General features: G+C 35.0%; 1 long non-coding RNA gene across 1 annotated transcript in view; it reads left to right on the top strand.

Moving 5' to 3' along the window:
* LOC134736240 (uncharacterized) overlaps positions 1 to 26815 on the top strand; it is a 164437-nt gene that overhangs the window by 3876 nt on the left and 133746 nt on the right. The window lies entirely within an intron of this gene.

Here is a 26815-nt window from a genome sequence, read left to right as displayed (position 1 = left end):
ATGATGAGACAATCAAGCCAAGCTGCCTTCGGCACAAAGACATAATTAATCAAATGGACAAATGGTTCAAAAATTGCTCTAGTATATTCTGTAGTGGACAGAGGTTTCCATGGAAACATTGGCGTTTGTATCACAGTTAATGACCATTCTGTACAATGAAGTCTCCCCCTTCATACACACTTCTTTACTCTCTCCACTACGCCTGTTCTCTCCACTCCTCCAACTATTAAAAAACACAACCTGGAGAAAAACAAACAAAACAGGGAGAATGAGGAAACATAAAGAAGAACCTTGAGAATCTGTATTCCCTATCAGAAAATCTAATAGCTCTATTTCAGCATTTATGAAACTGATTATGAATATTTTCTTGTTTTCAATACTTAAATACAAATGGAGAAAAACAGACTGAAATTGTTACTTTTAATGCTATTAGATAATTACAGCAATTTCATCCGAGTATTTACAGATATAGCTTAACTCATTGTAATGATTTAAAATGTATTTGGAAAACAATTAAATTGCAACACTTAATGCCTAAAACGTTAAATGAAATTTTAGTAAAGTCCTGAGAGAAAAGGAGACTTTAAATTTGACTGAAGTTTCTAGAAAACAGTTTATAAATATTTCTTAAGTTTGATTTTTACCTTGCATTCTGAAGTGTCGTTGATCGATATTTAGTCAGGCTAAAGAAAATCTCTACTCTGACCCCTAATAAAACATATTTTCCATAGGTAACTGCATCTATACTTTGAAGGATAGTTTTTTATTACTATACAATGGTATATGAGGTCTTAATCATCGCCTTCCACCTTCCTCCCAAAGTGTAGCTTATTAAAATATTCTTTCCAATCACAAACAGAACGCTTTTTTAGAGATGCCCTGATAAATACAATATTCTCTATCTTTCATAGTTTATGAACCACAAAAATGGCCAAGTTTGATGCCTATTTAGGGGTCTTGTGTAATACTTGAAATAAACAGTTTGATTCTTTAAAAACTACATGGCAGGGTAGTTTAATAAAATATTTATATGTGTTTTTTTTCCTCTAACTGTATTTTCCTTTTCTACTTTCTCTACTCTTCATGTGTAACTGTATAGGCAGCTGGATTGCTTTGTAGTGTCTTTTAAAGACTTCCTCCCTTCCTGGTATTCATGTCTTTATATTTTAAAGCCTGTGTCAATGGAGTCTTTTGCGGGTGGGGGGAGTGGGCAATGGAGGGAGAGAATTAAAAGTTGGAGACCAAAGTAGCAAGGGAGCTAATGGTATTTTCTAAGACTGGAAAGGAAGAAAGGTCTGTGAGCCCTGCACAAATAAAGAGTCCAGACCACTGTCCTGGGCAACACATGGAAAATATTTCCAAACACAGAGAAGATCAGCTACATAGTGCACTTAGGGAGTTTGGAACTGAGGCTTTCGGTCTGTGCAGAGTTCTTTCCTCAGAGTTCATCTTGGGAGCCTGTTTTCAAAGAGCTATACTAGCATGAACCACGAGGATGTCTGTAGTTACCAAGATGAATGGAAGGCCACAGAACACTACATCAATTCCTTCACCAAATTTGTAGCCCATATTTATATACCATCCTAGAGCTAACTGAGACTGAATTTCATTACTTAAATTAAAATTTAAAGCAATGGCCTGGTTCACTGAGTTCCACAAGGGCGAGACTGACTCTAAATGGATCCATCTTTTTATGATATTAGTTATTTATTTGAGGAAGACACAGACTCTTCAGGACTCAATTCTCTTAGTCATAGAAATAATGATAACCATCACGATGCTATTAGAAAATTAATAAAATAACACATGTCATGAAAGCACTTTGGAAGCTTTAAGAGCCCCAAAGTGAGACCATGAGTAAATAGATACTCTATTATATTACCGGAGGGAACAAAAAATGATCCCTTCACTGTGAAAGAGAAGGTGGAAAAAGCAACCATAAATATAGCTATATTTCCTCTTTGACCCACCAGTCTTAATTCTGGAAATCTATCCTACAGAAACGCTTGTCCATGAATGCGATAACTTATATATAGCATACAAAATTATTCACAGAATACTATTTTTATTAAGGATTAGAAGCACTTAAGAGTGCAAATATAGAGGACTGTTTGAATAAACTATGGTATATCTACACAGTAGAATTCTATGCAATTGTGAGAATAAATGACGAAGACCTCAATAAAAAATTTGCTGGGGTATATTTTGAGTGAACAGATCAGTGTGCAGGCGAGGATAGGATAATGAGTATGCTACTGACATGTAAGGAAGGAAATAAAGTACATATTCACATTTTTGTATTTGAATAAAGAAACACTGAAAGGATAAACATAAAGCTAATAAACATGCAGAATGATGGAAGAATAGATGTGATGGAAATGAAGCTAAGATAAAATTTCAGGATGTACTTTTCAAAAAATAATTTTCTATTATTGTTATTTTTGCAACAGTAGTATATAGAATCCTATGTATCTTTCATCAAGTTTCCACTAGTCTTAACATCTTACATAACTAAAAAATTAATATAGGCAAATACTATTAATTAAACTGCAGATTTTATTGAGACTGCACCAGTTTTTCCAATAATGTTTGTTTTCTGTTTTAAAATTCAATCAAGTATTTCCTTGTATTTATTTGTTATGACTTCTTAGTCTCTCCAGTCTGTGACAGTTACTCATTTTCTCCCTGATACAAGGACTACAACACTTTTGAAGGTGCTTGTCAGGTATGTACTGCAGTTTGGATTTGTCCTATATTTTCTCACAATTAAGCTTAAGGGTATGCATTTTGGGGAAAAATATCCCGAGATGGTGTGCCCTTCTTAGGGCATCTTAGGGCATCATATTAGGGACACATGATGATAGGTCTTATTTCTAGGGATATTAATCTTAAACACTAAGTTAAGGTACTAACTGCAGTTTGTCCATTGTAAGGTTACTATTTTTCCTTTGTAAATACTAAGTGTTTTAATGAATATAATTTGAGAAGAAAACTATGTAAAACTGTGTTTCCTTTTATCCTTTGTCAACCAATTTTGGCACTCACCAGCAGATTTTGACTATAGCAATTATTACCACTGTATTCTAATGGTGATTTTCCTATTCCCTCACTCATTCTAAATTTATTAATTTAAATTATTTTGTTAGGAAAAACCTTTCTCAATGTTTAATTTGTTTATAAAATCACTTGTTTATATCAGTATGGATGAATGGTTATTTTATAAGATTTTATTTTAGTTTCTCTCTAGTAATATCATTTCTTCTTCTTCATCTTTACCTTCTCTTCTTTTTTCCTTCTTTCCTTCCCCTTCTCCTTCCCTCTTGCTCTTCCTCTTCCTCCTTGTCTCCTTCTTTTTCCTCTTCTCCTGCTTCTGCTTCTTCTTCCTGTCTTTTTTCCTCCTTCTCCTCCTCCTCTTCTTCCTCCTCTTCCTCCTTCTTCCTCTTCCTTCTGACTAAGTTACTAAAAGTGGTTTTTCTAATATCCATTTAAAAATTAACTAAGCAGGCCAGGCGTGATGTCTCCTTCCTGTAATCCCAACACTTTGGGAGGCCAAGGCAGGAGGATTGCTTGAGCCTAGGAGTTCAAAGCTAGCCTGAGTAACATAGAGAGACTCTGTCTCTATTTAAAAAAGAAAATCACCCAAGCACATTTTCAAATAATAATATAGTGCTTTATGTGTAGAGCAAGTGTCTTTTAACCTACTACCCAATTCTTTCTCTTGTGGCATTGCTGCTATTTATTTTACATCTAAAGTGTTACTATTACTGCTCCAATCAGTAGTTTTTTTTAGATCAATTAAGAATAAGGAAAATAAAAGAATTTACATTACCTTCATGAATTACTTCTCTGATGCTTTCCTTTTTCTTTGTGTAGATTCAATCATCTGATCTACACATCATTTTCCTTCTGCCTAAAGACCTTCTTTTAACATGTCTTGCAGAGCAGGTCCACTGGGTGGGAATTTTTAGTTTTTGTTTGTCTAAGAAAGTTTTTATTTCCTCTTTTTGAAGAAATAAATAATAATTTAAATGGATATAGAACTCATGGTTGTAGTCTTTGAGCATTTTAATGATTTCATTTCATTCTCTTCTTGTTTGCATTATTTTTCATGAGAAGTCTCTGGTAATTTGTATTCTTGTACCTCAGTATGGAAAGTGTTCTCCAATCCTAGATTCATTAAACATTTTTTTCTTTGTCTTTGTTTTTTGCAGTTTGAATGTGATGTGTCTCTGTGTGGAGTCTTGGGTGTTTATTCTGCTGATATTCTCTAAGCTTCCTGGTTCTGTGGCTTGATATCTGTTCTTAATTTGAGAACTTCTCAGTCACTATTTCTGCAAATGTTACTTCTGCTCCATTTTCTTCTTCTTCTCTTTTTGATATTCCAGTTATATACATGTTGCAACTTTTAATATAGCTCCACAGTTCTTGTCTGTTCTGTTACATTCTATTCTATTCTATTCTATTCTATTCTATTCTATTCTATTCTATTCTGTTCTGTTCTGTTCTGTTCTGTTCTGTTCTGTTCTGTTCTGTTCTGTTCTGTTCTGTTCTGTTCTGGTCTAGTCCTATTCTATTCTATTCTATTCTATTCTATTCTATTCTATGCTATTCTCTCTTCCTCCTCCTTTTTTTCATCTTTGTATTTCATTTCAAGTATTTCTATTTACCTATGCTGAAATTTACAGATTCTCCCCTCAGCCTCAGTCTATGGATTAACTCATCAAAGGTGGTCTTTATTTCTGACACTATGTTTTTTCACTTCTAGCATTTCCTTTTGATTCCTATAGTTTCCATCTCTCTACTGACATTTCATCTGGTCTTGCATGTTGTCTACTTTTTCCAGGAGAGCCTTTACCATTGTAATCACAGTTATTTTAAATTTCCTATTAGATAATTCCAATATCTTTTAATATCTGAGTTGGATTCTGATGCTTGCTTTGTTTCTTCAGGCAGTGCTTATTCTTTCCTTTTGACATACCTTGTAAATTTTGTTGAAATCAGATATGTTGTATAGGGTAATAGTTACTGAAGTAAATAGGCCTTTAGTATGAGGATTTATGTTAATCTAGCTAGGAGTTGGAGTGCATTTAATGTTTATTTTAGCTACAGACACCAGAGGCTTCCAATTATTGTAGTAAGCTTATTTTTTTTCTCCATACTTGGCTTTGTTTCCCTTTGTACTGCTCTTTAGAGAGATCCTGTGTCTTGTAGCTCTTTAAGTTGTAATCCACTGCTATTATTCCTGAAAGCTTGTTAGAGCTATGATGGGTTGTGGAGGAGAGGGAGTCTGCTGGAATCTTCTGAATAAATCTCAGTGTTTTAATGGTCATATGTCTTGGGAATCTGGTTAATGAAGTGTTTCTGCTTCTTCTCCAGGGATAGAGCTTTTGCCCTTCTTGTTTTCTAGTCCTTCTCCAGCACTAGTGTTTCCAGTACAGTAGTCCCGCTCCCCACCACCTTATCCAAAAGGGATATATTCCAAGACCCCCATTAGATTCCTGAAACCATAGGTAATACCAAATCCTATATATACTATGTGCTTTCCTATGTATACATACCTATGATAAAATTTAATTCATATATTAAGTATAGTAAGATATTAATAATAATAATAAACTAGAACAATTATAACAATATGTCAGCATCATTACTGTGTGAGGGGGCCATCATGAAGTAAAATAAGGGTTACTTGGATATAAACACTGCAATACCATGACAGTCCATCTGATAACTGAGATGGCTACTACTAAGTGACTAATGGGCCGGTAACCTACACAGCGTGGGTATGCTCGTTAAAGGGATGATCATGTATTGAGCAGGAACTAGTGGAACAGTAAAGATTTCATTATACTACTCCGAATGACTTGCAATTTAAAACTTATGAATTGTTTATTTCTGGAATTTTTTGTTTAGTATTTTTGAACTGCAGTTTAGTGCAGTTGTCCACAGGTAACTGAAAATCAGAAAGCAAAATTGTGGATAAAGGAAAATGACCACATATTTCCTTGAAGCCCTCTTTCTTGTTGATTGATTATGACTTTTTTTGGCTTAGATGAGACAGAAAGACAGAAGCAGACTATAGGTGGAGTGGATTTCCTTTCACTAAACTGGGCTGAAGTTTCAGAATTGCCCCCTGGTGATGGCCTTCATCCTGGAAATTAGTCCGTGTTAGAGAGAAGGGTCTGGAAGTCTTCCTGATAGCTACTCATCCCTTCCCCCTATCAGGGCCACGCAGGAGCTTTTTTAGATCCTCCAATATAATGTTGGTGGTGTTCCTTTAGTAAAAGCTTGTGAGAATGTAGGGACGGTATTTGACGGCTGCCCTTAGGAGCTTCTCTCCCTCTGCAGTTCATATGCAGCACCAGCAATTCTTCATCCTTACTAGCTAAGTGATGATTGACTGGCTATTTCTGCTCCAGGTAAACAGCTCTCAGGTGCTTCATATCTCTGAATGTGCCTGACTCCAGATTTTGGGAACGCAGTTTGCCCTGAGACCTCAGTTCTCTAACAGACCAAGAGAAGTCCCCAGTTTTCAGTCTGATTAGCTTTTGTCTACAGTAATGACTTTCAACCACATCACATGTTGAAGCTGAAACCTGAGGTCCTCAGACTCATGGATATTAATTTTATTCTTTGGGTTACACTATTTATTTTGATGCTCAAATTGTTTTAGTTTTGGTCATTGTGAGTTCTTCTTAAATCTAGCCCGTGTTTTGTTTTAACATGCCTCCCTTTTTTCTTCAACAGTGAGAAATCTGATTCTCATTATCTACAATTTATATATTTGTTCAAGTCTAGTATACATATAAAGCAGTTTGAGAATATCTGTCCCATATATATGTGAGACAAATTTACCAGCTAGACTACAATGTTTCTGTATGGTTCTTTGTGTCTTTCTCAAGTCTTACGTTATCCAGGCAAAACACTGTTTTCCAGAGTTATTTGGGTTAACTCTTCTCCACTCACTTCAATGTGATTTCCATTGATTTCTGTAGGCCTATTTTCAAGTGTATGGAGTCTTTCCTTGACTCTGCCTGGCTCATCACTAAGTCCTTTAAAGTCATTCTTCCTCTCTGTCACTGTGTTTTGTATTTTTAGTGTTTCTATGTTTTTCCTATAATTTCTATATCTTTATTAAATGTAACTACCTGTCATGCATGTTGTTTATTTTTTCCTTTAGAGCCTTCAACATATTAATTATAGTTGTTTCAGATCCTTTTCACATAGTCTCAACACTGTCATAACTGAGTTTAGTTCTGATAATTGCTCAGTTTCTTAGTACTGTCTTATTTTTCTTGACTTTTTAAAATGCTTCCTAATGTATTCTTAAAAGGTGAACATCTTGTATAGAACATAAGAGAGTGAAGTAAATAGTTTATATGCCTGGGAATGGGCATGCCTGTCTTCCTGCTAAGACCCTAGTGTGTGGGGATTGAGAAAAATTAATCTGTTAAACCTGGTTTGGGGTTTGTTGTTGCTTTAGTTAACTTTGGTGTCCTACAGCTTCAAAATTCGAGTGATACTTTGTGTTTAGGGTAGGGGTTCTCAGAAGGCTTTTTATTTATTTACTTTGCTTTTTTTTTTAAATCCAGATCCTTCACTAGGCTTTTTATTTTCATATCTGCTCCTTCCTTATCTTTTGGTCTTCCCTCTTTGCTTGGCCTCAGGGAAGATTTGTATTTTGCAAATTACTTATTACCTGATGCTGCTGCTGCATTTCTTCCTCCTCTTCCTCCCCTCCCCCTCCCATCTCTCTCCCTCTCCCTCTCAGTCTCCTTCTCCTTCCCCTTCTCCTTCCCCTTCTCCTTCTCCTTCTCCTTCTCCTTCTCCTTCTCCTTCACTTTCTCCTTCTCCTTCCCCTTCCCCTTTCCCTTCTCCTTCTCCTTCTCCTTCCTTGAGATGGAGTTTTGCTCTTGTTGCCCAGGCTGGAGTGCAATGGCACGATCTCGGCTCACTGAAGAGTCCCAGGTTCAAGGGACTCTTCTGCCTCAGCCTCCTGAGTAGCTGAGATTGCAGGTGCCCACCACCACGCATGGCTAATTTTTTGTATTTTTAGTAGAGAGAGACAGGGTTTCAACATGTTGGCCAGGCTGGTCTCGAACTCCTGACCTCAGGTGATCCACCTGCTGGCCCCACTTGATGCTTCTTATTTTGGGAAGAGAGAGAGAGAAGAGAGAGAGAGAGAAAGAGAGAGAGAAATAGAGAGAGAGAAAAAAGAAAGAAAGAGAGTTGTGTGAGTTTGGTGGGAAGGAGTAGGGTTGCTATGGGTTGCTATTGTTCTAATTAAGTCTGTGTATTAGGCATTATTTTCCTTTTTGCCAGTGATGTAGGTTGCACAGCAATTCTGAGTCCAGTACATATTTATGTTAACCCTTTCCAGAGTTGAGATTTTGTTTCTCCAGTTTTCTTCCCCTGGCTGCAGTGAGTTTTCGCCAGTGCTCTAAGAGCCCCAATGTATGCTGACATTCTTCTAACAGGTTAAGATTTCAGCTTGGTTAGGGAACATAGAGAAGAAATGTCTCAGATGAGATTTGAGATGGCCCTTTCCCTGTAATGGCTTCTGTATTTTCTCCCAGTTTTGCGACACAAAGAAAATTCCTAGGAGTCTACCAAAATTTTCCATGCATCCTCTGTTGGCAGACTCCCCAGGTTTGGGTCCCCAGGGACTTTGCTTTCTCTTGCCAGGGTGCACATTCACCATCCATAAATTTGCTGTAGCCCTGGCTGAACCCTTCTTCTTGTTTTCCAGCTGCATTTTGCCCTAGTAAAGCCCCTGCTTGTGCCGTGTGTTTCCCTGCAGACTCTAGATTTTTCTTAGATGTTCAGACCAAATGACTGTGCTATTGCTTCAGCACTCCAACTTTGAGTTCTAGAAAAGTTGTGAACTTGCCGTTTTGTGTTTACCTTTCCATATCACTGTGAATTTTGAACCATATAAATGTATTTCCTACTCATAAATTTTAAAAAGAAAGAAATATAGAGCAAAATGGTATCTACTAAAACTTCTGCATGTGAGAAGCATTCTGTTCAAAGAGGCATAGTAAAAATAGTTCTTAATAGGTTATTAATATATGCACCTTTTTGTTTAACTATATGGGAAAAGCTAATACTAAAATTTCCATGATTAAACGTAAACTCTAAAAACCTTCCTTTTTCTAAAAATAAAAATAATAAATAATTGGAAGAGTGCACATTCAGATTAAAAGGGATGCAGCAATACAATTGTTTCCGAGTGCTAATGGAATTTAATGATGCCCTTTGCTTTCAAAATTTGAATTAAGCTGTACTTCTGTACTAAAACTTCATTTTTATTTATGACATAGTTATGCACTAATAGCCTTCCTACCTTTGGTATGTATCTTCCTACCTTTCTTATGTATCTGGCCATATAAATTGTTTATTTTTCCATTTTTATTACTTCAAAGATTGTTTCATTGGACTTTGTTTTTATTTATAACAAGTTTTCTTCCCTTCTAGGAATTTATTCTCCTTATATACGTTCATGCACACATGTGGATGCTTTTATTGAAACCAGTTCATAGGTATGTTTGTATAATATTTATACACATAAAATATATATTTTTTTGCTTGTGATCCATTTTAGCCATTCTAAAATTATCCTTTATCTTTTATATATTCTACATATTTCATATATAAAACTTATGTTTTTGTGTATATGTAATATATGCATATCTTTTAATAAAATGTATTATGCGTACAACTTCATAGTTGATCCTATAATTTGCAGATTCTCTGGTTTTACAAATAAAAAATGTAAATAAACAATGCTAGGCATAAAGGAAGTGCTTAGTTTCCCATTTACCCATTGGATTGGTTGAGAGCTAGAATTAGAATGTAAACATTCAATAACAAACTTTTCTGCAGCTTTCTTCTTCCCAGAGACGAAGTGACATGTACCTTGAAAAGTATCCTCCTCTCAGATATACCTATGACCTTCTGGCATAGACTAAAGTATTTAATTTGGAAGGAAATAATTTTTGTTAGCATTTGCCACATCCAGAATCCTTTTATGTACTGAAATAAATTTTTGCCATTACTTTTTTGTTTTTTTTTTTGGATGGAGTCTCACTCTCTTGCTAGGCTGGAGTACAGTGGCAGCATCTTGGCTCACTGCAACCTCTGCCTCCCTGGTTCAAGCGATTCTCTTGCCTCAGCCTCCCGAGTGGCTGGGACTGCAGGCGCCCACCACCACGCCCAGCTAATTTTTGTATTTTTAGTAGAGACAGAGCTTCACCATGTTGGCCAGGATGATCTCGACCTCTTGACCTCGTGATCCGCCTGCCTTGGCCTCCCAAAGTGTTGGGATTACAGGCGTGAGCCACTGCGCCAGGCCTCATTTTTGCCATTACTTTTAATGAGAAAAACTGCAATAACTTTTGCATCAGCCTAATAAATAAAGGCTCAGGATAGAATAATTACCAGTGCTGGCTGCCAAGAGCTTAGTCTTCAAGAGAACCAAGCTTACAATAGCAAGACTTTAATCAGACCTGTTGATGATTTCCTGTGATTTCCTGAATGCCCAAATTGCCTAGAGTACTGCGAGATTCCTTTCAATGGACTGAAGACACTGTATTCTTTGGCAGTTAAGAGTTGGTGAAATTTGCATTGTTTTCACTAAGAAGGGGAGCCTATCTATTTCTAGATGCCACGGATCACTCTGGTTTCATTCACCCTGGCTCTCAGACATCGACATAGACCAGTTACAGAACTCACTAACTGATGAGTAAACAGCCATCTAGAGCCTTTCAAGATGGGATTTCTTTTCTTCCAAGCTAGGAACTAATACTTAAACCTAGTGTAAAGAGAAAATTTTTAAAAATGAGCATTTAGCTTGATCAAATACTTATATTTTGTGAGGTATAATACAGCAACAACAACAGCAACAAAAACAAGGCGTATTCACAGAGGGGTAGAAAGAGGACAAAACCAGCTCAAAGGTGTCAAGAAGGGAAAAATTCTAATTAGAAAACAATATTTAATATTGCAAATAGAACAGAAGGGTTGGAATAGAAAAGAATGAGGTATTAAAAAGGGCCTCTACGTTTTACTGAGTTGGTCTATATTCCAAATCTTAAATGAGAGTATAGAGGGGTTTTTTTCCAATTAAATGAAAGGGGTGAAGGTGCAGTTATCTAAGGGTGAATATGGTCAAAAGTATTTGTTTTTTTCACAGTAAAAAAATATGAGAAGCATTAGAATGGAGAGGCAGTATTGGTTAGAGATACAAACTTTGAATCCATGCTGCCTGAATTAAACATCCACAAGCTGTGTGATCTTAGGATTAGGTTATTAAGCTTCTCTGCCATTCAGTCTTCTCATTTCTTACTTGGGAATCATAAAAATATCAAAGTAGAGCTATGTAGGATTTAAAGTAGAAACATACCTATGTAAAAAGAGGAAATCATAAAGTGTAGAAAGATAGGTATAAACCAAAAACTAAGTGGCCCCCAACAAAATTTCTAAGATCCTTTAAAAAGATTTAAAAACAGCGATTCTTTAAATGAATCAAAAAGAGGAAATGGACTAGTAGTGGTGCAGAGGATACGTGCAGTAGTTTCCCTTGTCCATGGTTTTGGTTTCGGTGGTTTTAGTTACCCATGGTCAACCATGGGCCAAAAATACTAAATGGAAAATTCCAGAAGTAAACAATTCATAGGTTTTAAATTGCTTGCCATTCAGAGTAGTCTCATGAAATCTCATGCCAGCCACTTTGTCCTGCGAATCATCCTTTTGTCCAACATAGCCACACTGTGATGCTCTGCTGCCCTTTAGTCACGTAGTAGCCAACTCAGTTATCAGATTGCCTGTCATGGTATCTCTGTGCTTGAGTTCAAGTAACTCTTATTTTACTCAATAAGGACCCCGAAGCAAAAGAGTAGTTTGGCTACGCCAAAGAAAAGCCATGAAGTGCTTCCTTTAAATGAAAAGGAGAAAGTTCTCAAAAAGGAAAAAAAAATGCTAAAATCTGCAGGAAGAACGAATCTATCTATGAAATTGTGAAGAAAAAGGAAATTCATGCTAGTTTTGCTATCGTGCCCCAGATTGCAAAAGTTGCAACTATAGTGCCTAATGAGTGCTTGCTTAAGATAAAAAAAACAGTCATTAGATTTGTGGGTGGAAGACATAAACAGAATCATATTCTGACTGAGGGCAGTTAGGGTGGTTCTACTAGTGGCTTCAGGCATCTATGGGAGTCTTAGCATGTATTCCCTGATCATAAGGGAGAACTACTGTGGCTGAGCTCAACAGACTAACTGCGGGTGAACTTGTATACCCACAGTACAATAAAGACATGGTTTCTGCCTTCAAAGAGACAGGAATAAGAGTGAGACCCTGAGAAGGTCTCTCATTTGTTTAAGGTTTTTCAGAGAGTAAGAGGCTGAATTGATTTGGGGACAGACTTCTCTGGTTCCAGAGTTTTTTCCAGAACTCCCACAACCCTCTGAGACTGAACAGGACTCTTCCAGATGGGCCTACTGAACACTCATAGAAGCAATCAGCCAATTAAGGAAAGTCTACAAGGGTTTTGCAAAAGGAAATAATGCATCAGGTGTTTGGAGGGTGTAAAATATATATATGTATAAAGCAGAAGTAGTGAGATGTTTAAAAGTCTTTTAATAGATACCATAGCAAGAAAAGAAAATGCTTTTTTTAAAACTGAATTTTTTATGGTAGAATTTAAACCTATAAATGTAGGAAAAATGATGGAATTAGAAAACTGCCACTTGACAACCATATGAGTGATAATTGTTTCAGGAAGAATCATCAATGGATGCTAAAACTAATTGGTGAAAATATAATGAGAAAAAGGATATTTACACAGATCTTCCCCCACAAGATATCATAACTAATTATTATAGTGGAAAAAGTTGGTATACGCCTCTTCATTCAAGGGAGTACAATTGATATCAACAGCAACGGGATAAACAGACCCCATCATGTGATGCACCGAGGATACAAAATCCCTTCTGTGATGCTCCTGCCAAACTCCATAAGCGTTAATGATGAGGACACAACAGGCAAACCCTAACCAAGCAACATTCTACAAAATAACATACCAGTACCTTCGAAAATGTCATCAAGGACAAGGAAAAACTGAGGAATAGGAATTGTTTCAGATTAAAAGTGACTAAAGTGACATGACAAATAAATGCAACTTGTAATAAAGGTTTGAATCTCTGGACAAGAAAAAAACTTTTGTTTTTCCCTAGAAAGGATGTCAAAGGAAAAATTGACAAAATTCAAAATTCAAATAAAGTCTCTATGTAAGGACAAAAACTGGGAATAATAATAGTATCTATATCAGTACCATTGTAAAGATTATATGATAAAACATATTATCAATAAGTGTTTGTGTTAACAGGTCATATACATGATACCCTCAGGGTAATATGTCCCATGGAATTCACAATTTCGGTAATAGAATCATATATCTGATACGTTACACAATATCTCTCATGAGTTCTGGGGAAGCCCACATAAATATGAGGCAAATTAGATAAACTTTCATACAAAATAGAATAAAGAATATAAATAGCTTCATATGAGTTTCATTTCAGGTGTTAGTGACAAAAAAGATGTGGTCAGGAGAAGATTTTACTACCAACTGAAATTACACACACACACACACACACACACACATACACACACACACACAGTTTCAGTCTTCAGGGATTTTTGGCACATGATTTGTCTATAAAAGGGGTGATGATGATGATGATAAAGATAATGATGACTATTTGTCCATAAAAGATGATGGTGGGCTGGGCGCGGTGGCTCATGCTTGTAATCCCCAGCTTTGGGAGGGCAAGGAGGGCAGATCACGAGGTCAAGAGATCGAGACCATCCTGGCCAACATGGTGAAACCCCGTCCCTACTAAAAATACAAAAATTAGCCGGGTGTGGTGGCATGCACCTGTAGTCCCAGCTATTCAGGAGGCTGAGGCAGGAGAATCACCTGAACCCAGGAGGCGGAGTTGGCAGTGAGCTGAGATGGCACCATCACACTCCAGCCTGATGACAGAATGAGACTCCATCTCAAAAAAAAAAAAAAAGGTTATGATGATGGTAGTGATCATTATCATGGTCATCATCTTAAACTAGATCTGAAGGGTCAATATCAGGTGCTAAGTTTACTCTTGACAGGGGGAAGAGCTATTTCTTACTTAGACACTTGGAAGCATTTTGAGCAGTCACTGATGCACAGAACCCTTGTTTTTGTATTTTCTTATCCTGTAATAAGATCTCTCATACAAGATTAATAATTATTTGTAATAGAAGCATCTTTTATTACAGATTTTAAAGGGAATATGTGTAAATTTCTTTGCTACATGTACACATATAATATAGCAGTGTAATTTTCCTGTTAAAAGTACCAGAAAACTTGATGAAAATTCAGTGTATTAGTTAATTTATCTTGTATGACTCACAAAATATTCATTCAAATACCTTTTTTCTACTAGTGGCTTTATATGTTTGATAAGCTACACAGGATGTCTGTGTTTTCTGTGTAAGAAACTAAGCAAAGATTTTATAGCAGGACTTTAATGAAATACAAAATGGAAATGAATACATTGATGTATAAGTATTGTATATGTATATGTGTGTATTCCTCCCTGATAGTGTAAACTTTTTTAGCACCTATAAGATTAATAAAGTGCAGGAAGACATTTATTATTCATTACCTTATTTACTCATTAATTCAACAAGTACTTGTTGAGCATCTACTCAACCTGTGTCAGGTGTAGTTTCGGTGCAGAGAATATAACAGCAAAGAGACACAGTTACTGACTTTATAAAACTTATATTCTAGTGGAGAAGGACATAAGTAAACAGGCAAATGCATTATATAACTTTAGGTGTATCAAGAAACAAAATTACAACAAATTTAGTTAAAGATCGAGTTGCCTTTTATTCACAATTCATGAATTGAAGTAGCCTCCATTTTACTAAATAGAATGAGAGCATCCACTGGCAAATGGCTGAAGTGTGGTTTTTTTGTAAGAGGTAACAAGGAAGCAAAATAGAAAAAAAGCTGATTGGTTAGCATCAGCTTACTTTAGCTTACTTATAGGCATTAAAGCAGAGGGAACTTCTTTATTATGCTGACTCAGGTACAGTAGGCTCTCTGATGGGTTGTTGGGAATCTTCTATTTTCAAGAAAAATTGGTCAGTTTGGGAATCTACCTAGCAATTTAATGTTTCAATTTGATTATGTGTCACTTAGCATGAGTGCCTCCATTTTGGTTTGGTATGATCTGTTAGGGTCTAGTTCAGGAGCTCAGTCTAAAACAAATGCCTCCCATAAATTATTTTTACCAAGTGCTGATAATTTTCTGAGAAAACAAACTGTCTTTTCTTCTATACTCACACACTTCTATGCTTCACCTTAGATCACCAAAATGTGTGATATATTTTCCCCCACACCAGTCAATTCTTTAACACCAGTTGGTGGTCCTACAGTTCAATTTAATTCTGACACTATCTTCCTGGAATTACCGTCAGATCTTACAAGTAAAAGGGCTCAGTCCCACAAGACTGGACCCACTTCAGATGCCAGTCAGGCTCTCCTATGCTTCTGACCAACTGGCTACAAATTGGGGGTTCCCACAACTGTACTTGGGGTTTAATAATCTGCTAGAATGGCTTACAGAACTCAGGGAAACACGTTACTCATGTTTGTCAGCTTATTATAAAGGATATTTTAAAGAATCCGGAGGAACAGCTAGATGAAGGGGTACATAGGGTAAGGTCTGGAGGGGTCCCCAGCACAGGGGCATCAGTCCCCGTGGAGGTGGGGAGCGCCACTCTCCAAGAATGTGGATACCTTCACCAATCCAAAAGCTCATCAAATCTCCTTGTTTAAGAATTTTATAGCTTTACCACCAGCAGCTTTCTGGGAAGTCAGCGAATAGGGATAAAAAGTACAGGATTCTGATCACTTCACTTGTCTTTCTGGTGAGCAGCCCCAACCTGAGGCTCTCTATGGGCCCCATCCTAAGCCACCTCATTAGCAAAACCTCATGTGTGATCCAGAGGGCTTCATGATGAATAACAAAAGACAATCCTGTGATTCAGGAAATTCCAAGGGTTTCAGAACTTTAATGCCTGAAACTGGAGACAAAAACCAAATATATTTCTTATTATACCACAAATTTCAATGAGGAAAAATGTTAGGTTAAAAAAATGAGACATGAAATAAATTGTGTTAACTATGTGGTTTTGCTGTTTAGATGTCTTCTTATGAGGGGTTGAGGTGAAATTACTCAGGGTTTGCAGTAATATCTTAGAGAGTTCTATAGTGTCCTAAAAACCCAGGTCCTGAGACAGAGGACATTGAAACATAAGAAAAAAAAGTACTTACGTCAAGTATATTGTCATAGTGAAGAAAAAAGTCTAAGTTCTCCCATCCCTCAACACACACGCACACACAGACACACACACATTTTTTAAAAATTTTGATGAATCACATGTATAAAGTTACCAATAACAATATACATACCAGTGGTTAGATTCATTGAGATTTCTTCTAGAGATTTACAAAGTACTATGCATGATAAATATGAGGTCTGTTTTTTAACTATATTAATTAGAATTTTTAAGTTAATATATTTTCAAAATGTAAAGGTAAAAAACGAATAAAAAAATAAAACCGTACAAAACTGAATGAACACATATTGAGCAACTAATTTATTTTAGACACTAAGTAAAGCATGTTTTATATATTATCTCAGTTAATGTAAATAACAAAAAAAGAAAATAGTGGTACATAGTGACAAATGTGCATTTTTATGAATCTAAACATTTCTTCCATTCTGTGGTTTTCAATAATAAAATGCAGGCAAACTCTGAATATTTTTAAATGATCTATATCTCCAGAAATGTGTCCTGCTGGCAGAGAGAACCGTGGGATACAATTCCTAGTCCCAGAGCTTGTGACCACTTTTGAGTTCTCACACACTTTTCCTTTATACTGAATCTTATTTTTTATTGAATAAAAACAAATTTTATCTTGAAAAACCTGAGGTTAAAGAAAAAAAAAAGAGATAACATACAGTATCAATATGAAGGGTGGAGAATGAAAACATTCATTGCAAATCTTTACTATTATCTTGGACACATTTTTGTAATCATATAAACCCCCAAGACAGAGTATAAAGACTGGATCAGATCGGGATATAATGTGCTGAATTTTGGTTGCAGAAATAAGGGGTAAAATATTTGTCTCCATGGGGACAGATCCATTACTGCAGTTTTCAAAATGTCAAGGTTACATTTGAAAAGTAGTTGCAATTTTCTTCCATTTTATAAAGATAATTCACTGTTTGTACTTCACACATAAAAATGTGTGACTTAATGAAAATTTGTCTTCACAGTGTTAGGATAATAATCCCAACCTAACATAGCTTAAAGTATAGTGTATTTTTTTTTAATCTCTGGGAAAGAAAAAACAGTGTCATTAATGATTTAGTAACATTTTGTCATTTTGACCACCTCCTCATTTTTGTGGAAGGATACATTGTCGAATAAGAAATCTGTTTTGGAAATGTGAATCCACAGAAAAAAAAAAAAACACAGAGCATTTTTCCATATATTTGCCTTTAATGTTAGAGAAAACATGTTTTTTTGTTTTTCAATTTTTATGTTAAAATATAACCAAAAAATTGTTATCAATCTACCTCTACTAAGTTTAATTTGACTAGACAAAAAATACACATTTGTGTGTATTTGATATGCTTTCAGTAAATTCTGTTAATATATGTAATGGTAGTAGAGCTAAACATTGTAACATATCTTTAAAACTATTAAGTTACCAAACTTTATTGTAGTGCAAATGTTAAAAACACTAGCAATAATTTCTTTCTTTCTTTCTTTTTTTTTTTTTTTTTTTTTGAAGATAATTTAGTAGAGACAGGGTTTCTCCATGTTGGCCAGGCTGGTCTTGAACTTTTGACCTCAAGTGATCCGCCTGCCTCGGCCTCCCAAAGTGCTGGGATTACAGACATGAGCCACCATGCCCAGCCTATTGGTAGCAATTTGAAGTTACATATTAGTTAGTAATGTTTTAAGAGTTGAAATGGTAAATACAAAATAAAATTATCATGTGTGAAAAAAATTTTTTAATTTCAATTCATTTATTAGAAACCTTAATGTGACAGATTGTTTTAATAAGTTGGTCCATTTAAAGAAAGTCTAGCAGATGTTCAGTTGTAAAAACTTAAAAAGTAGAAGCCTTAAACTAAAATTTTCGTCACCTTGCTGGAGATTGAGAAGGTGTATGGACAAAATTTTCACCATTTTGCAGATGCCAACAAGTTATTTGTCTTTACAACAGGAAACTCTTTATAGTTCATATGACATTTGCATGCAAAACAGCACGTCAAATATGGCCTACTCTCGCATAAATTAAGCAGTATAGTAAATCTCCATGCAGAAATACTTACAACATAAAATCTCACTAAGAAATATTTAGAATCAACTAAATTGTACAATATATCTTCTTTATGTCAAAACCCAGGCATTTTTGCATGGGCTGTCTTATGCAATGTTCACAATAACTTTATGGAGTAATTATTCGATTTTAAAGATGAGGAGATGAGACTTATAGAAACTAAGGAATTTACTCAGAATCACTTAGGTAGTTGAAGGTAGATGTGAACTTTAAATGAAGTTCTTTTACCCCAACTCCAGTGCTGTTTACACTACCTATGCTGACTCAACATATAAGTTTTGCTTTATTTGGACATCTCAATAAATCTTTTATATACTCAGTAAATGTTTACTAAGTACCTAATATGGCTTAAGCTCTGTGTTACATAGTGGAAATATAACAGTTACCTTCACTGAACTTAACCATACTTTGGTCTTCTATATGTTATGTGTTGTTTTTCTCTGGCTGCTTTCAAGACTATTTATTATTGATTTTCAGCAGTTTAGTAATTAGATGTAGTTTTCTTTGTATTTATCATCCTTGAGTTTCAGTGAACCTTTTAAATCTATAAATGCATGTTTTTACCAAATTAAATAAATTTTAAGCCAAATTTCTTTACATATTTTATCCCTTTATATTTTTCTGTTGTGACTTCAATTATTCTTAATTACATACTTTTATACTGTTGCACAAGTCCTTGAGTCTCTGTTCATTTTCCCCATTGACAGAGTAGGAGCATCACCATCTTGGACAAGCACCGCTGTCTTAAAGTTCCTCTTGATCAAAAATAGCCCCAAAGGGCATCAGCCTAATGGCTAATGTCAGCATGACCATAAACCACAAATAACATCTCTGACAAGAAACATTCCAACCCTGAGATAAACCCCTCCCTGACCAGAGACATGCCAGCCCCAAGATAACCTCCCCTCTGGCCAGAGACATTCCAACTCCTGCAATAAACTTCTCCTCCACACAGAAACATTCCAAGCCTGTGGTAAGTTTTCTTGCACTGAACCTTTAAATATTATTAGTCTGTAAGAGAGAATGCTCCTGACTGAAATCAGCCAGAAGTCCCTCTTTGGTTTATTCTCCAAAATAAACCTGTTTTTGACTGTTGAGTGACTTTTCATGTTTTTTTCCTCTTTCTTTAACTCTTACACCCAATTTATTATCTCTGTTATTCAGTGTAGGTTATTCCTATTGATCTATTTTTAATTTCACTCACTGTATCTTTGGTCATCTCCAATATGTTGTTAATTTTTATTTCAGATATTGTATTTTTTAGTTTTTAATTCTCATTTGTTCTTTTATAGTTTCTATTTGCTGAAGTTCACTACCTTTTCATTCATTATCAATGTATTTCCATAGGTCTTTGAAGATAATTACAACAGCTGGTTTAAAATCGGTGCTGTAATTCCAACGTCTTCAACACCTTCAGTTTTGCCTCCATTGATTGTTTTTCTCTTGAGTGTGGCATTTTTAGAAATTTCTAGTTTCTTAGAAATCTAAGTACTTTGGATTTATATTCTAGACATTGTGAATTACATATTGCAGAGATTCTGGATTCTATTATATTCTTTTTTTTTTTTTTGAGATGGAGTCTCGCTCTGTCGCCCATGCTGGAGCGCAGTGGCGCAATCTCGGCTCACTGCAAGCTCCGCCTCCCAGGTTCACACCATTCTCCTGCCTCAGCCTCCCAAGTAGCTGGGACTACAGGTGCCCGCCACCACGCCCGGCTAATTTTTTGTGTTTTTTTAGTAGAGACAGGGTTTCACGGTGATCTCAATCTCCTGACCTCGTGATCCCCCCACCTCGGCCTCCCAAAGTGCTGGGATTACAAGCGTGAGCCACTATTCTTTTGTTTGTAGTCTTATCCATGTATTTTGGTTAGACTTAAGCCAGATATTTAGGTATAACATAGTGTTTCTATCTTATCTCTCGTTTTGGAGATAGCCTCACAACCCTGCCCTTCTTCTGATTGTAAAATATTCTGCCTCTGCCCTCTGGTTCATCACTCCAATAAGAAAATTTCCTCACTTCCATATTTTAGCTGCATCAGTATCTGCCCTCAGGCTAAAAGTGGTGAAACCAGGGTGCCTACTCAGTACTGTTCCTTTCTACGAAGTGTTGTCACCTTTAACATCTGCCTGCTTTTGGTCAGTCTCTGATAATCTCAAAGAGTTTTTTTGTTTGTTTTAGCTTTTGGTCAGTCTCTGATAACCTCAAATTGTTTGTTTGTTTGTTTGTTTGTTTTAGAATATCTCCTGTTGTTTACAATTATCTGTGTAAAAATTGGTTCAATAAGAGCTAATCAGCCATTAGCAAAAGAAGAATCCAAGAACATTGATATTAGATGTTTCTTATTTTGTCCTGTGAGAATTTCAAGCTTCAGTTACATCACACACGTTCTGTTTTTGGCAGGTTTTTATATTCATTCCATTCAAAATATTTTCTAATGTGTCTTGTTATTGCTTCTTGACACATCTTTGTAAGTTATTTAGAAGTATTTTGTTTAATTTTCAAATATTTGGAGATTTTCCAAATATCTTCATTTTTTTTTTCAAATTTAATTTCTCGGGGGTCAGGTAACCCTCTCTGATTTTAATATATTTAAATTTATTCCCAGTATGGCCCTTCTTAATAAATATTCTATGTTCAGTTAATAGAATGCATAAATTGTTGTTGTTAGGCATAATACTCTAAAATACCAATTTAGTAGTGTTGCTCAAGTCTTCAATATTCCTAATATTTAAAAAAATTAAGAGGTGTGTTAAAATCTCATAATTATGAATTTATCTATTTTTCAAGTCCTTCAATTTTTTAAATGAATATCTTTTGAACCTCTCATATAAAATGCATATATTTTAGTATTATTTTTTCCCTTTTTTATTTTGAAATGTTTCTGATCATATTCTTCGTTCTGAAGTACTTTGATATTATCATAACCACCTTAGTTTTTGTTATTTTTTAATATTGTTTACAGGATATCTTTTCCATCCTTTAGATTTTAACTTATCTCTACCTCTTCCTAGAGAGTGTATAGCTGTAAACAGCATTAACAGTTGACCCCTAAAGAACATGAGATTGAACTGTGGAGGTCCGCTTATAAGTGAATATTTTTTCAACCAAATGCGGGTCTAAAACACAGTATTTATGGGACAAGAAATCCATACATAGGTAGGGCAGACTTTTTGTATACATGGTTCCACAGGGCCTACTGTAGGACTTAAGTATGGGTGGATTTTGGTATATGCGAAAATCCTGGAACCGATCCCCACATATACCAAGGGATGGTTGTAGTTGGGTTTTGTTTTTTATTTAATGACAATCTCTGCCTTTTAAAGGACAAATTTAGGTAATTCACATGTAATTTATCAATAAGTTTAGATTTAAGCATTTCATTTTGTTGTTGGGTTTTCTATTTTCCCTATCTCTATGTGCTCCTTTTTTTGTCTTTCTCAGCCTCATTTGGGCTGAGAATTTTTTTAGTTTTCCATTTTATCTCCACTATTGGCACTAGTGGAAGCTGAAAGGGCTTACAAAATTTATCTTTGACTCATCACAGTCTACCTTTAAATAATATTATAAAACTTAATGAAAAATATAAGACTTTTGTTACAGTATACTTTTTTCTATTCCATTCATTGTTGCTGTTGTCATATATTTTACTTCATGTATTATAATCATCAAGTAAATAGCTATTTCCTTTGCTTTAAACAAATAAGTATCTTTGAAAGAAGTGAATAAAATAATTTATGTATATATATATTTACCATTTATACTTACCACTTACATTTACCATGAATAAACATTAAATGCTTTTCATTCTTTGTAGACATGGATGTCCATTTATTATCATTTTTATTTTGCCTGAAAAACTTTCCACAACATTTCTTGCAGTGCAGTTCTCCAAAAGTGAATTAGCTCAGCATTTATTTATTTTAAAACATCTGTATTTTCTATTGGGGGAGCTAGCTTTATTGAAGTATAATTTATATGCAATAAAATTCACCAATTTTAATTGCATAGTTTGATGAGTTTTGACAAGTGTCTACAGTTACATAACCACCACCACAAATGTCATAGACCATATTCCCGTCACTGAAAAAGTTCTTTTGTGCTTCTTTATAGTCAATACTCTCTTCCCATCTGTTTGCCCCTGGGAACAATTAATCTTCTTTTCATCACTAAAATTTTATCTGTCCTAGTTTGTCATATAAATGGAATAATATAATATCTAGTCTTTTGTACTTGGATTTCTTTACTTGACATAATGCTTTGAAATTTATTTGCTATATTGTATATGTCATTTCTTTATACCTTTACTTTTTTTTAACTGAGTAAATAATGGATTATTTTTCATTGTATGGATATGCTGCATTTGTTTATCCATTAACCAATTGATGTAATATTTGGCTTATTTCCGGTTTTTGACTATTACAAATGAAGTTCTTAAAAATTCAGGTACAAGATGTTGGGTAGACATGCTTTTATATTTCTTGGACTTGTTTGGTCATATTTCTTGGAATTTGTAGTTTTATATATAACTTAAGCTGTCATAATAGTTTTCAAAGTGGTAGAACCACTTTACACTCTGACCTACAATGTTTGTGAGTTCCTGTAGACCCACATTCTCGCAGATACTTGGTACTATCAGTCTTTTTAACCTTAGTTATTCTAACGATTATATAGTATTATTACATTGTGATTTTAACTTGCATTTCCCTAATGACTAATGCTGGTGAACATATTTTTATGTACCTATTTATCATCTGTATATCTTTCTGTTGATGTGTCATTAAAATCTTTTGACTATTTTAAATTTGCATATCTTAATACTGTATTAGAAGGATTCTTTATATGTTCTGGATACATGTTCTTTTGGGGTTGTATGTTTTGTAAATATTTTCTCCCAGACTATGCACTGTTTTTAATTTTTATTTTTTATTTTTTTTTTAAGGTAAGGTCTTGCTCTGTTGCCCAGGCTGGAATGCCATGGCACGATCTCAGCTCATTGCAGCCTTGACCTCCCAGGCTCAAGCAATCCTCCTGCCTCAGCCTCCTGAGGGAACTACAGGTGTGCACCACCACACCTGGCTAATTTTGTTCATTTTTTGTAGACATGAGGTCTCAATATGTTGCCCAGACTTAATTCTTTTATCCAGTGTATTTTTCAGGATAACGATTCCTTATGTTGTCATTTTTTTTGTATTTGTGGGTTTTTTAATCCAATTTACAAAATATTTACCTAACAGAAAGCAAATAAGATTCTCTTGTTTTATTCTAAAAGTTTATAGTTTTGGCCTTTGTATTTAGATCTAAGATACATTTTCAGTAAGATTTGTGTATGATCTGAGGTAAAGGTTGATATTCATTTTAAATTATATGCATGTGCCTATCCCGTATTTCCAGCACAGTTTGTTGAAAAGATTCTCTTTACCATCGTTGAATTGCCTTGGTAATTGTGTCAAAAGTCAATTGGCTATATGTGTGTGTTTCTATTTCTAGACCCCCCAGTCTATTTCATTCACTGATATGTCTACCTTTATGCCAATGCTATGCTGTCATGATTATTGATCTTTATAATACATTTTGACATTAAGTGGTGCAAATCCTCCAAATTCACTCTTTTTTTTTTTCAAAATTATTTTTGCTATTCTAAGTTCTTTGCATTTCCACATGTATTTAGAATGTACTTTTCAGTTTCTGCAAATATCTTCTGGGAATTTGACTGAGATTGATTTAATCAGTAGAGTTTGTGGGATAAAGTACATTTTAACCTTGAATACTGTAATCCATTTGACACTTCTTTTTAAGCTTTGTTATGGCAGATGTAGAGTAGCCTTTACTCTAGGTTAGTTCAGCCCTGCTTCTAAAACCTTTGTGTGCCTCTCCTGAATACCTCAGTTATCTGACAAGATTCTTTCAGCTTGAGTAGTTGGAACTCAAATGACTCCCATGCCGCTATGATCTCTGAATTTACTCAGTTTAGAGTGCCCCAGAATTTTTTTTAATCTTATATGTGCACAGTTCAATATGTAGCCAAAGATTCAAAGGTATCCCTATGCAGATTATTGTTGCTCATTCATTGCCTGACTCCATTCTCTGTAGCACTCTGCTGTCCATATACTAGCTGGTTTAGGAAATTCCCAACACAATTTCAGTTTTCTCAATCCAGTGAGACAACACTATTCTCCTTTGATTTATCTTCCCAGTGCCATAATCCAGAAAGTGCTTTCAGACAAAAGATGGAGATCCCCATAGCTGTTAACCTCTAGTTTTCTGGATTCAGGTATCACCATCCCATGCTGCCTCTTTTCTAATTTCTGAAAATGACTGTTTCACTTATGTTGTCCAGTTTTCAATTTGTTTATAGCTTGAGGAACTGCCTGGTACCAGTTTCTCCAATACAGCCAGAATTTTAACCTGAAAATCTTTTTAAACAGAATTTTCTTCTCTGCTTTTTACCCTTACAATAACACATACAAACATTGGTTTCCATGGTGGCTTTGTACAAGACTCATCTGCAGAGCATTTTTCTCATTTGCTCTGTTTCTAAAACATTTTTCTCATAGAAACAGAAATTATATTTAATCATATTCTTTATTTCATGTCACACCATCATCACTCTGTTAGTCAGAGTGATTAGCATGAGCTACTCTAACAAAACATCTCATTAGCTTAACAACCTAAATGATTAATTTTCACCCATGTCACAGGCCATTGTAAGCCAAGTAGGCTCTACTTGGTGACTTTTCTCTGACTGATGACTCAGGTATCCAGGATCTTTTCATCTTGTGATGCAGCTGAATTGACAAGAAAAGAAAGAAAGAATGACAGAGTGATGACACATAAGGTGTACTCATCGGGCCCAAAAGTATTGTGTTTCACTTCTACCACTCTCCATTGTCCAAAACTCACTCACATGACTCCAGCATACTTGCACAGAGTCTATGGTCTTCATTTGTGTCCAATAAAAGAATATGATTTTGGTGAACTAGTCAGTCTTTACCACAAATTTAAATTCATCCAAGATTTCTCTATGTTTTACTTTATATCAGTCTTTATCTCTAATTCCCAGGCCCATTCTCAACCCATCATCACAATCACCTACTGTTATATTTATCTTGATATGAATTTTATTTAAAAATTGAGAGTTGTTTATATATATATTTATACTTTAGAATAAATAGTTCATGCTGTGCCTAAGATTTTATTTTGCTTAACAATTTATATTTTTACACCTATTTCTGTTGTTATATATATCTTAACAGAATACTAGAAATTCTTAACAATTTTCATGACTTAGGATCAAAAGTCATTCTGAGATTGTGAGATTCTCATTCAGTTATTACAGGGTGAGGTAAGAACACCCAATAGAAAAAGAAAAAGAAAAATCAAAGGAAGGCATTCAAACACTAAAACAAATAAAATTAAAACAAAAACCATTAAAAGAAAACTCCAAAAAATTAAAAAAAAAAGGCTTCTAATAGTAACTATGATGCATAGCCCTGGCTGAGAACCACTGATCTGTTTATCACACCTGAGTTATGGGAAACTACATAAAGAATTGTTACTGTTATTTTGTAATCTCAACGGCCCCAAATTCTGCTATTTTTTTTCCATTTGTATTTTTCTCTTCTCTAAATTACTCTATAGATACATATATGATCATGGTCAGAGATCAACACTCTATGTTGGAAATATAAAATGTATATTCTTAACCCCTCCAGTGATGTTCTGACAATAAAAGTAAAACAAAGTGCTCATAAGCATAATTTTAGAATCATATACATTTATTATTGAGAAATGTCTAGATATTTTCTTGTGTACACAATAAGTGCATACACATACATCTAATATTCATATTCTTGTAAAAACAGGAACATAAAATGCTTATGCAAACAGAAACAAACCATGACGTCAGTCTATAAATGAGGATTTAATTGTTTGAATCTTTTGAAAGTTAAAATTTTCATGAATATTTAGTTGATCCATTAACAAATTGGAGTTTCTTTTATTGCCAGTCTTCTTCTTATAGGGCATATAAAGGCTAGCCTAAAAAAGAGAAAGACATTATCAACAGACAGGATATTATTAGTTGGGTGGTGTCAATGAGTCCTTAGTTCAAAGCTTGCATAACAAAAAAGAGAAAATGTTCCAGATTTGGAATTCCTGACAACCTAGGGAAACAATATGGTTTGGATTTGGGTCTCCAACCCAATCTCATGTCGAATTGTAATCCCCAGTGTTGGAGGAGGGTCTGGTGGGAGGTGACTGGATCATGAGGGTGGATTTCTCCCTTACTGTTCTCACTATAGAGAGTGAGTTCTCATGAGATCTGACTGTTTAACAGTGTGCAGC

The sequence above is a fragment of the Symphalangus syndactylus genome, chromosome 3, assembly GCF_028878055.3.
Source record: "Symphalangus syndactylus isolate Jambi chromosome 3, NHGRI_mSymSyn1-v2.1_pri, whole genome shotgun sequence".
NCBI classification, from domain to species: Eukaryota; Metazoa; Chordata; class Mammalia; order Primates; family Hylobatidae; genus Symphalangus; species Symphalangus syndactylus.
The sequence above is the reverse complement of the archived record's forward strand: the minus strand, read 5'-3'. Positions and strand labels throughout refer to the sequence as shown.